We start from the raw sequence: 11,050 nt of genomic DNA on the forward strand, positions 1-11,050 counted from the left end.
TGAATAGTTTATCAAAATTCTTACTATTTAGCTACGGCAGAAGAAATTGCATAGGTAATTATAAACTCTTATATATTATTTTAATAGCGTACCATAAATTTATAGAACAAAATGCATTTACAATTCATTTTATTTTTTTCTTCAGATCAAAAATTCGCTATGCTAGAAATGATAATAATAATTATTATTATGCTGGAAAGAACAATTATAATTAAAACAGATTAGCCAGTAGGAGTTAAAGGAGTTGGAGTAAATTTGAAAGCTAAAACCGTCTGAACCAATAAAATTAAAATTTGGAAGAAGAAATTAATTAAAGTGTATACAAGCATAACGAATTCTGTGTGTATTAATCGGTAGCAGAAAAAGATTAATAAACGTATTAAATAAGTACTATATAAAAACTGCCCATCATGATCTCATTATTTCAAATAGAAAAACTCAAATCTGCATCCATATAGATTTTCTTCTCTATACAGTTCTTATAGTTAATGCTGTATTCAAAACATGAGGGTGAGGGTTACTATTCAATTTTTGAAATTCATTAATATCACACATTTCAAATATAGAATATATTAGTGTATAGAATAAGCCCATAAAATTTCCATCCATTTGTTTAGAAGTTTGTTCGCGTATTGTATCTTATAAAAGAGACGTGTAAATATTTATGTGCAAGACGAATCAAATATCCATAATTCTATCTCTTTATTTCGCTACTTACTCTTTAGCACTTTCCAACGTAATTAAGAAAACTGGTAAAGAGATTCTATATGTTTGTTCGAAATAAACAATTCTTAAACATTTACAGAAAATGTTTTTTTTTTTGTAATGGTAAGTAACGATAAAGGAAATAACGAAGAAATGCGTTTCTCTACAAGTTTAACTTCAATAAAGCAATAAAACTTGCAGAGCGTATGTAAAATGTTTTCTCTAATAACATTTATTAACAGTGCCGAAAAAAATTATTTATAGCGTAATTCAATTAAAATTTTTACCGACTTAATGGCATAACAGTATGGCAGTATTCAAAACACCGATGATCCAATATTTTCTTTTCTAATAGGAAGTCTTAAAAATGTTTATGTTTAATTTTCTAACGTTCAGTCAACAAAAATATTGACATAAAAAACTAAGTAAATTTACTGTAGTAAAATTTATCTTTTTAATCATAATTTATCATGTTAACAGGTCAATATGATTACTGTTACTATTTGATTGGACAAAATGATATAAATAATACCATTTAGACAGTATAAGAATCAATCGAGTTGGACTAGGAGTAAAATAGAATCCACCAGGATTTTGTTATGATTTTACGTTATAGTATCGAATTGTAAATTCACATTGCACGCAATTATTCTTGCTCGACATTTTGATTTTTTTTCCATTTGAAATAGACTTTCTAGTATTTTCTGATAAGTAATTTTCCAGTATTATATTTCGAAAAGAAGAAAGAAGAAGAATCCCGGCTTGAGCCACGTTCTTACCTTCATATAAGGCTAAAAAAAAATTGTCAAGCATCTAGTTATTGTTAGTTCTATGAAATAATGTCAAGAGCTTTCAAAAGTCCTATAAAAAATTAATATAAATATGAAAAGAAGTAATCAAATCAGGACATATATTAATTACAATGAGTTAGACTGTGGCGGCTAATTCGTAAATCTGTGATATGAACAAAGTCATTATTATAGGCATTGTAATAAAATAATGTTATAGGCATTGTATAAAAAATAGAAAACTGTCCAGAAAGATATAGCAACCCTTATATCGAAATTTATCACAGTGCCAAAAAAGATTAAATTGCTCAAAGGGAACGTAGCTGTCTTCATAATGTTTGATCGGTTCAATAAATTAAGAAATATTTATCATGATACGCGATCGTTCTGGTCACCATTCACTATAGTTCAGCACTATAAATTATTAAATCTGTTTAATCACTTAGTTTATAGCATACATATATAATGCTTTAATGTTATTTTTGTTATAATTAAAGGTACTGTGGGCATGCGATTTTCCCACGTAAGACCAGGTGCGTGTTATTATATATCCTTTAATAACTTACTCTTATTCACACTATGTGTGTACAATGTCGCAGTGTTTTGAATTCCAAATGAGATATAGATACTTTATACTTGAATTTTCTTTCATTCGCGTACCGACAAAGAGAAAGCGATTTTTCTTATCAGTTAACGCATCTCTCGCTCTGCTTTTTTGTACGGCGCCCACTCATCACCTAATCGTCATGTGATTCCGATATACAATCTAATATATAAACATATTTAAATACATATATTTATCCCTCAAATATATACCTTCTTCAATATCACATTGTATTTATGTTAGAATACTGAATATTACATCTAATAGTGGATAAGTATGTATATATGTATTGCATATATAAGGACTGTATTTTTCAAAGGTATGATTTTCATAAGATTTTTATATGTCATATGTACTACCTCATTACATGCCATCCTCCAAATTTCGTCATGATCGGACACCAATACTTACGGAACAACAGCCGAAATTTCTAACAATATTATCTTCACAAAATTGTCAGATTAATTATTATTAATAGCTAATGATAATTATTAGTTACAATTAATTATTAAATTATTAATAAAAATTATATAGAGACAAATTATTAAATATTAATTATTAATAATAAAGGATTAATACATAATTGAATACTAGTTTATATGGATACTTTATACTTGAATTTTCTTTCATTCGCATTTATACATCATCTGTATGAAAATTTTTTAATCTGATAATCTGAAATTGTAATTAATGCGAACTGATTTAAAATAATTATTATTTATGTATGTTTTCGTTAACACAAAATACAAATGATAAGAAGAAAAAATATCTATTGGACCCTTCGATCTTCGGTTATGCGCATACGTTTGAAAATTGAACGCGGCGTTCAGATAATGATCTTACTCTAAAATCGCCCAATTCAAATATGTTAATATTATTCAAATAACAATCATAGATATCTTTGACTTATATTAATTAATTACTTATTAATTAATTGTTAACCGATTATTAATGATTTAACTTTATAATGATTAGATCTAAATAATGTATAAATTTTTTATTTAAATAATTAATTATTTCGCTTCTGTAAGGATGTTCATCATCCGTAATTTTATAATAGTTTACGCCAACAATTAGAACAGACGTATTTCTTGACCGATCTTGATAAACAAGGTTTCCCTTTAAAGAGGAAGGTTTAAGATGGAACTCACTTTTTTGAATTTTTGGAAAAGCTTTATCTTCTTTGAAAAAAAATTGTGTTAAAGAATGATGTCTTTTTGAGAAGTGTTTATGCAGAAATATGAAGCTTTTTCAAAAATTTCAATTAGTGTGATCCTAGATTAAACTTTCATTTCCAAAATGGGACTTTGGTTAAGAAATATGTTTGTTCTCATTGTTCAATTGCTGTTTTTGACATTTCTTGTAAAGAAAAAGTTTTGTATACTGTCGGCCCTGGAAATCTACAACAAAACAGAAGAAGCTCATACCTTTACTACTGATTTTCATATCTACATTGGAATGTTGTATAATTTGTCTCGGTTCAGTAAACGATTACTCGCTTGTTTATCTGCGTAAACTGATGATACTAGGATCTTCTGAACGCTAAGAAAAGAGTTTCACGATGCTCTCACGGAGAAGGAACGGACATTTTCATGAGTTTTCGATAAATGATTCTACGACAAAAATAAGGAAACACGTGTCCAATCGTTCATGTTAATGGTTCTAAATTTAAATAGCCTGTGATCTATGTTGAATAAGGCGCAACAGCATTAGTATTCAGCTTGATGATCAATGCATATAAAATATATACATTTGTCAATTGATTTTCCAATAATAATAATTAGTGATAGATTGAAGATCAAAGTACGAAGGCGTTTCGGCATTATCTACGGGGTTTTTCTCTCAGCGCTATTTTTTATGAATTACTCCTGTAGGAGTAATCCACTTTGTATCATTACTACTACCGTTAGTATAATAATAATACATAATATAACAATATAATAATAGGAGAATGATAAGAAGGAGGAAACGTAAAAGAACATTCTTATATTTATTACATGTCCTCTGTCCAAAATTGTTTATACCCATAAAATTTGTTATCTTTCGATTTGTAATTCTGCTTATATTTTAGAAACACAACGTGCTAAGGACGTTCAATCCGAGACTTTCAAATAGCAATGTGGAACCAGTGCTTTTACTTATATATTTACTTAATATTATTATTATATAATCAGTAGTAGTAGCAGTAGAAGTTATAGTTTATGTAGTATGCAGTGGAATGGTCGCGAAAGGGAAATAGACGTGGAAAAAAATGCTCATATGGAAATGCTAGTATGGAAATGAATTGTTTTAATGTATATTAAAATGGTATAATATATGTTTTCATTCATTATTTTTAACAAAATATTCTACAAAATCTTATCTTTTATTGTATATTTATATACTAGTTATTATATGTATCAATTATATTTATTATTCTCTATGCAATTGTAAAACATATCATGCATATCAACGTCGTATTTAATTCGGATCATTGAGATTACTACACGACCATTTAAAAAAGGTCTACATGCAGAGAAACTGAAAAATGAGGTCATAGTCTATTGACATTACCTACTCCATCCAACCTAAATCCATTGATCTATTATGACCAATGCAAGCTTATAGAATTATTGGATAGACGCATGGTGGGACATCTATCACCATTTTCACTTGTAATTGATATTTTGTCATATCTGTCCATATCTATCACCGTAGTCACGCACGCTTTCTACGAAAGATGAGATAAGTTTTTAAGGTTACTATTTCTTTTTTTATTTGTAGAACGATGTATTCTTTCAAAGTTTTTAATTAACTCATTGTACTCATTGCTTCTTATATATTATATTATGCATTATTTATGTCATTCATTTAATGAGCCTTTCAGAAGGTTTCCGGCCTTAAAATCAAAATTGGCATTTTGGAAGTTTATTAAATGATATTCGTTTGTAAAAACTAAGAACTAACCTCTAAATATGAGTTTAATTGAAAGTTTTTGACTTAAATAAGAAATCAAGAAATAAAACGGATCAAATTATTTTTAAAGTAAAGCATAACAATTTGAAGAAACTGGTATTAAAGTTACGGAACCTTTCCATTATATTATCGTTCTAATTAATTGATTTTATATTTAACAGTACTACTTACTGTTACTGGTTATTTTTATTAGTTATTATTGTTTTCAAAACATATTTTATTTTAGATGGACATTTAGTAAGACGTTTTTACTTGGTATGAAACAGTGTTACAAATGAATGAACTATATTTATCATTGAAAGAGGATCAGAATGAAGTCTGAAAAATCAAATTGAAAAATCCAGAAGATCTCTAAAAAGAATAATAACGGATCTGTCACAATCATGCAGAGAATTGACAAAATATTTTCAAAGAAGTATCCTGTTAATTGGTAATATTCCAGCAATGGTATATTTCTTTTATTCCTATTAAGAAAATATGAGATGATAATGACTTCATTATTATTATTAAGTGAAATATTTCAATCAAAAGTGTATTTTTTCTTTATTTTCAAATTATGTCAATGTATAACTGTAATGTGCAACGTTTCAGAATTGGCCAATCATTGATGCTCACTAATCTGTTACTTTATTTAAAAACAAAAGATGATGACGTCGATCCAGAAATGTATCATGCACTGGATTATTATTAAGAAAATGAACGCAACAGAGGAATATTCAGATGGAATATATGGAGCGCAACAGATGGAATCATTGTGGAATAAATTGGACTGGCTTTTAATTGGTATGTACCAAGAGTCTGTGTTTTCATCTCGATTCTGACTTATGTTCTCGCTGGTAATTACTAGGTCCTCAACGAGTATATAGCCACTATAAGATCATGTCTCAATACCGTTCAAACCTCGATGATTACTGGATTTTTATTGAACAAGAACGTGGTTGTTATTCGTATGAAATTAGAAAAGAAAAATATCTTAGGATTCAGGAATATTGATATGTATTCGTCACTTAGTCAATGGTTTCTCTATCGAAAGATTCATTATACATGCAATGATTGAGAAAAGAAAGAGAACTATTCAAGAGATCATCGGAATCATCTTAAGGGATATTGAAGAACATAGCTGCAGTAAATATATAGAGATGAAAAGAGAGTAAATTTATCCTATCAAATCTGCTAGCCTAATATCAATCCTGGAGAAGAAGAAAAGCATTACAAATGATACTTAAGAAGAATTGTCACTGAAGGTTGTGTGGAAATCAATTGTAAGAAAGCTCATGTGTCAATTGTCATGGAATTTTGTTTCATCGATCATACGAAATATATTTTCTACTAATTGAATATGGAAATTGGTTTGTTTCATGGTGGTAGAACGATCGTTGAAAGAAGAATAAGATGTGAATCACGTTCTTGTATCAATTTTGCTGTGGCGATTTATTCTCACACATATTTTTATCTATTCAATGAACCAATTTAGCGGTAGACGCTTTGGTAATTAAATGTATCGTCGAGCAGTGCAAATATGTAGATATCCGAAAAACAAAATAATCATTATAGGGATTCATCAGTTAAAGTTTCTGTATTTCCAGTTTCCAAGTTTTTTATGGAAAAGAACAAAAAATCCATATACTAAAGCATCATCGAAGATTTGAAAGATTGATATCGATAATAACGATATTAGGAAGCTTTAAGCAAAGCATTGGCTTATTTGGGATTTTTATTTGACGATCAGTTGAACGATTTGAAGGAATAAGTGATTAAATGTATAGCTATACCAGTGTCAAGTTTTTCATTAACTAATTATTTATCATGTTATGAACAAAAGCTCGATCACTGAATACGTGATAAGCCATCGTTTTAATGTCTATAGCATTAAACGCCAAGAAAATTTTCATTAGCAAATTCGATAATTATTTTTTTTTCTTTTTTTTTTTTTAAATATTGTTATTATTACTTGAAAACATTTTTCTTATCGATAAGCCTCAGTGTAGCTTAAACCTATAAGAAGGATATGCCGATCATTTATTTCAGCAAAATATACAGAAAGTCGAATTAAAAGAAGTAAGCGAATAGACGATTGTCGGATTGTATTATTGTATATTTGAGGAAGAAATGAATTAAAGGGTCAGCTGAAAGTTCAATTCATTTAACGTATATGATTCATTCAGTCGTTAGGAACAAAATAAGAACTAGATTTATTAATTATATTTGAATCTTTTTAATAAATAATAAAATAAAAGTTATTATAAACCTAAAACTTAAAATCGCATTTTTTCAATAACTATCGAATTAAAATGGAGAAAATGATAGCATTGTAAAGAGAATGAAAATAATATGCCTCTCGGCCTCTTTTGCCATTTAAGATTTTCGAAGTCGTTGTCATTCCTTTAGAAAATTAGCTTAAAGAAAAATAGATTTATGATAAGGACTTATCCTCCTCGAAGACAATATTGATCAGATCTGATGTTTTTTGAAAAAGTCATTAGATTTTATGGTTGACACTTTTCGTTTGGACACTTTGTATATGTATATAGGTTACATAGGGTGATTAATATCTTTCCTCTTTTATCATTATGTTTATCTTCGTGTCTTTGTGTCCTTATATATGATCGTTATCAGTTATTAAAAATATTTAATGATTAGTATCGAAGTAAATACGATATATAATGTGCCATGTATAAAGCATCTCTAGAATTATTAAAATGAGATAAATTAAATCATCCTGAATGTTTTGTAATAAAATTTTCTTGTGAGATTCGTCTTCACACCGATTTTAAGAGAAAGGAAAACGACATATAAGTTAACAAATTATTAGAACAGTAAGCAGACAAAGATTCATTATTACATAATCTCGTTGAGTTACCACGTGTAATACGTCGAATTAGTATATGTTTAGAGTTGATTGTGTACTTTCTTACAGAAGCATTTCATTAATTCATCAGTTTTCTTCTTAACTATCTCTTTAATTAGTGTTAGAAGTAATGAATAAATAGAACATGAGATTTCTTTTTTATAGATAAATAGTAACATGATTATCGTTTCACTTTGAATAGTAAAGTGTAAATATTTATAATAACGAATGATAAAGATTTCTTTACAGAGATATATTCTTGGTAATGTAGTTTTTCTTAACTTTCGTCAATTTACGTGATTCAAATTGTGTCCAATTCTTGATTTCGATAAATTCATCCCAAAATCGATCGTTCGAAGCGATGTCGAATTGAAAGTTTTTCGGTATATATTATTTATAGCATACACACACAAACATACATTGTGTATATATATATATATATATATATGTATGTATGTATGTATATGTTATAAATGCTGTTGTTAAAAGTAATAAAAATATATATAGAAAGATATAGGTCCGGTAGTGATTAACATAAATTGACAGAAGTACACGAGTACATTAATGCATCATATTAAGTACCCTCTCTGTGATCTCATCAGTCAAATAGTAATAAATTTGTTGGAAATTACTAAAATTTCAAAACTACCAAAAGTCACTTATCATTTATAGTTCGTTAGTTTCACATCACTGTTAATATTTTCTTGCAACTATTTCTGTTATGTTTCGGACGAAAATTGTATACATTGCGTCTTTAATTAAAATTAGCATTCGTCCATGCAGCTAATTTTACCAATTTCTTCAAATAAATGTAAATCTTTTTGTCTTATCTTCGAGATCGTTCATCAATCAATCCACTTTAAAGTAAGAGCTTTGAATTTTATGAGTATCTTGTATCTTCAATCTTACTTTTTGACTAATCTAAATATTGGACGTTGATTATTTTTCGTAATTTAATTTTCTTCGAACTGAAACGAGACGAAATAAATAGTTAATAAACAATGTCACCTGTACGTAATTTTTTTTTTGTATCTACATTATGGCATCGTTGTATTTGTATACACACACTTCCATACGAGTAAAACATATACCAACAAAAGCGAATGATTATGAACCCCTTTATTTTTATCGTAAGAAGAATTTTGAAAATGAATATAGTAATATTATTATTAACAATTTCCATCATTATAATTTTATATTATATATAACGTAGAGAAATGATAGTATTCATATACGATGTCTTTTTTCTCGCATATATTCGTTGTAAGGAACTATTCACAAAAGTACAAAAAAAGTAATTACCATAATGATAATATGTGTAATGTTATGTCGTATTACTTCGAGGACTTTAAACTGTTATATATAAATGTATATTACGGAAATGTATTTTTATTTACACGTTAAACATATATAAATTTTCTATCTTCTCGTGTGATATTTATTGTATTTATTATACTTCAGTGAGCTATAAATTCTTCGGTTATACTAATCAAATCATTTTGACTTTACTTGCTAATCTCTGATGTCATCAATCTCTGAAATCTTGAAGAGAACTTGTTCGCAAGAACGATATGAAATCAACTCTATTACCACTTCAAAAAATGCAATAACGACAGCATTGCGGCATAAACAATGCGTAGTTTCGTAATATATTGCGAAGTAAATCATTTACTGGTTTTAAACCAATATTGTTAATCGTAAAAAAAAGAATCGTTAGAAAAATGAACAGTTGATTTTATTAAGATACAATACAATACCGATAGGGAATACGATTAACATTTTAATTTTCAAAAATTTTCTTTTTTTCTTGGATGAAAATTTATGATAAAAAAAAATCGGTAAAAAGAAACGAGCAAAGGTAACAAGTAGCGTTACATGTTGCATTCATAATACGTACATTCAAACCCTCTAAAATTCCAGTCGACTGCATAATAAAAGGAATCCACATACTTGCAATCCACATCTCGTTTCCTTCTCGCTCTCTCTCTCTCTCTCTCTCCCTCTCTATCTATCTATCTATCTATCTATCTATCTATCTATCTATCTATCTATTTATCTGTCTCTCACTCTTTCCTTCTTTCACTATCTCCTTCTTCTATCATCACTCATTCTCTCTTCCTTCTCACTCTTTCTCGCTTGCGACATAAGTGATTTCTTCTTCCGATTGCTTTATTCGATAGCTTCTTTTATTTTTCAGAGCACTTTGCTAACAAATATGACATTAATGAATGAAAAAATTTGAGTTTCAATAAAGAATTTAAAAAACCAATCATATACTTTTATTAATTCTTTTACCGCTATTAACTATACGGAACTGTTACTTAACAGTTGTTCAAATATTCTTGAGGGCTTGTCCATCGATTGATTTGAAAATCATCTTAAGTTTCTTATTAATTGTTATTGCTCATTTACGCGGAAACGGCTATCAGTTTAAAACCGGTCATACTAAAAAAAATGTTTCTGGACTATAGTACTAGAATCGTAGTTAATAATACTAGACATAGCTAAGTTATAATAAAAGTTCAAGTTTTATAATTATATTCATATATTTTTAAATTTCTATTGAATATTTTTCATATTTCATATTCATATAAATGATAAGAAAATTTGTGCATAGTAATGGATAATATATAACCCAAAAATAAATACGCCCAAACTGTATAAGAGTGAAACCATTCACTAAGACCTCATTATTTAATATGATTTGATATAATTAACAATTAATTGACAAGTTTCTGCATGATAACTTTTATCATTAATTCTTAGATATTTTTATATATTTTAATTAGATTTCTTATATAAATGAGTAAAAATTCGAAAATACATCCTTTATAAGTTTCTTTCTCCCATACTGAACGTAAAAAGAATGTAACAATTGATACTTCACCGCATCACATAAATTATTGATTTTTTATTCAAGTTGTACTGATAATCGTTTATTTTTCATTATCTCACATATTTGAGTCATATTTAATGTCTATATGACTTTTTCAATATTCTCAATCATATTGCACCTTCTTTATTACGCATTTTAGATAATCAATGATACGATATTATCGTAGCGTTGAAGTTCATAAACAGAATGCAACGCCTTCTTCATTGATTTGATCGAATTTGCGTTAATAAGCGAACTGAAGCATAAGATAATTC

General features: G+C 27.9%; 1 long non-coding RNA gene across 4 annotated transcripts; it reads left to right on the forward strand.

Moving 5' to 3' along the window:
• The first annotated feature begins 4,284 nt into the window (after positions 1-4,284).
• Positions 4,285-10,576, forward strand: LOC124955445. 4 transcript variants are annotated; one of them, XR_007102881.1, is made up of 4 exons: positions 4,285-4,368; positions 5,279-5,482; positions 5,644-5,835; positions 5,900-10,576. It is a non-coding gene; the product is annotated as an uncharacterized LOC124955445 (long non-coding RNA). The 4 variants fall into 4 exon arrangements; XR_007102880.1 differs by having other exon boundaries at positions 4,303-4,404; XR_007102879.1 differs by lacking the exon at positions 4,285-4,368 and adding an exon at positions 4,487-5,156.
• The last annotated feature ends 474 nt before the right edge of the window (positions 10,577-11,050 follow it).

Source organism: Vespa velutina, chromosome 18, assembly GCF_912470025.1.
Source record: "Vespa velutina chromosome 18, iVesVel2.1, whole genome shotgun sequence".
Lineage (NCBI taxonomy): Eukaryota > Metazoa > Arthropoda > Insecta > Hymenoptera > Vespidae > Vespa > Vespa velutina.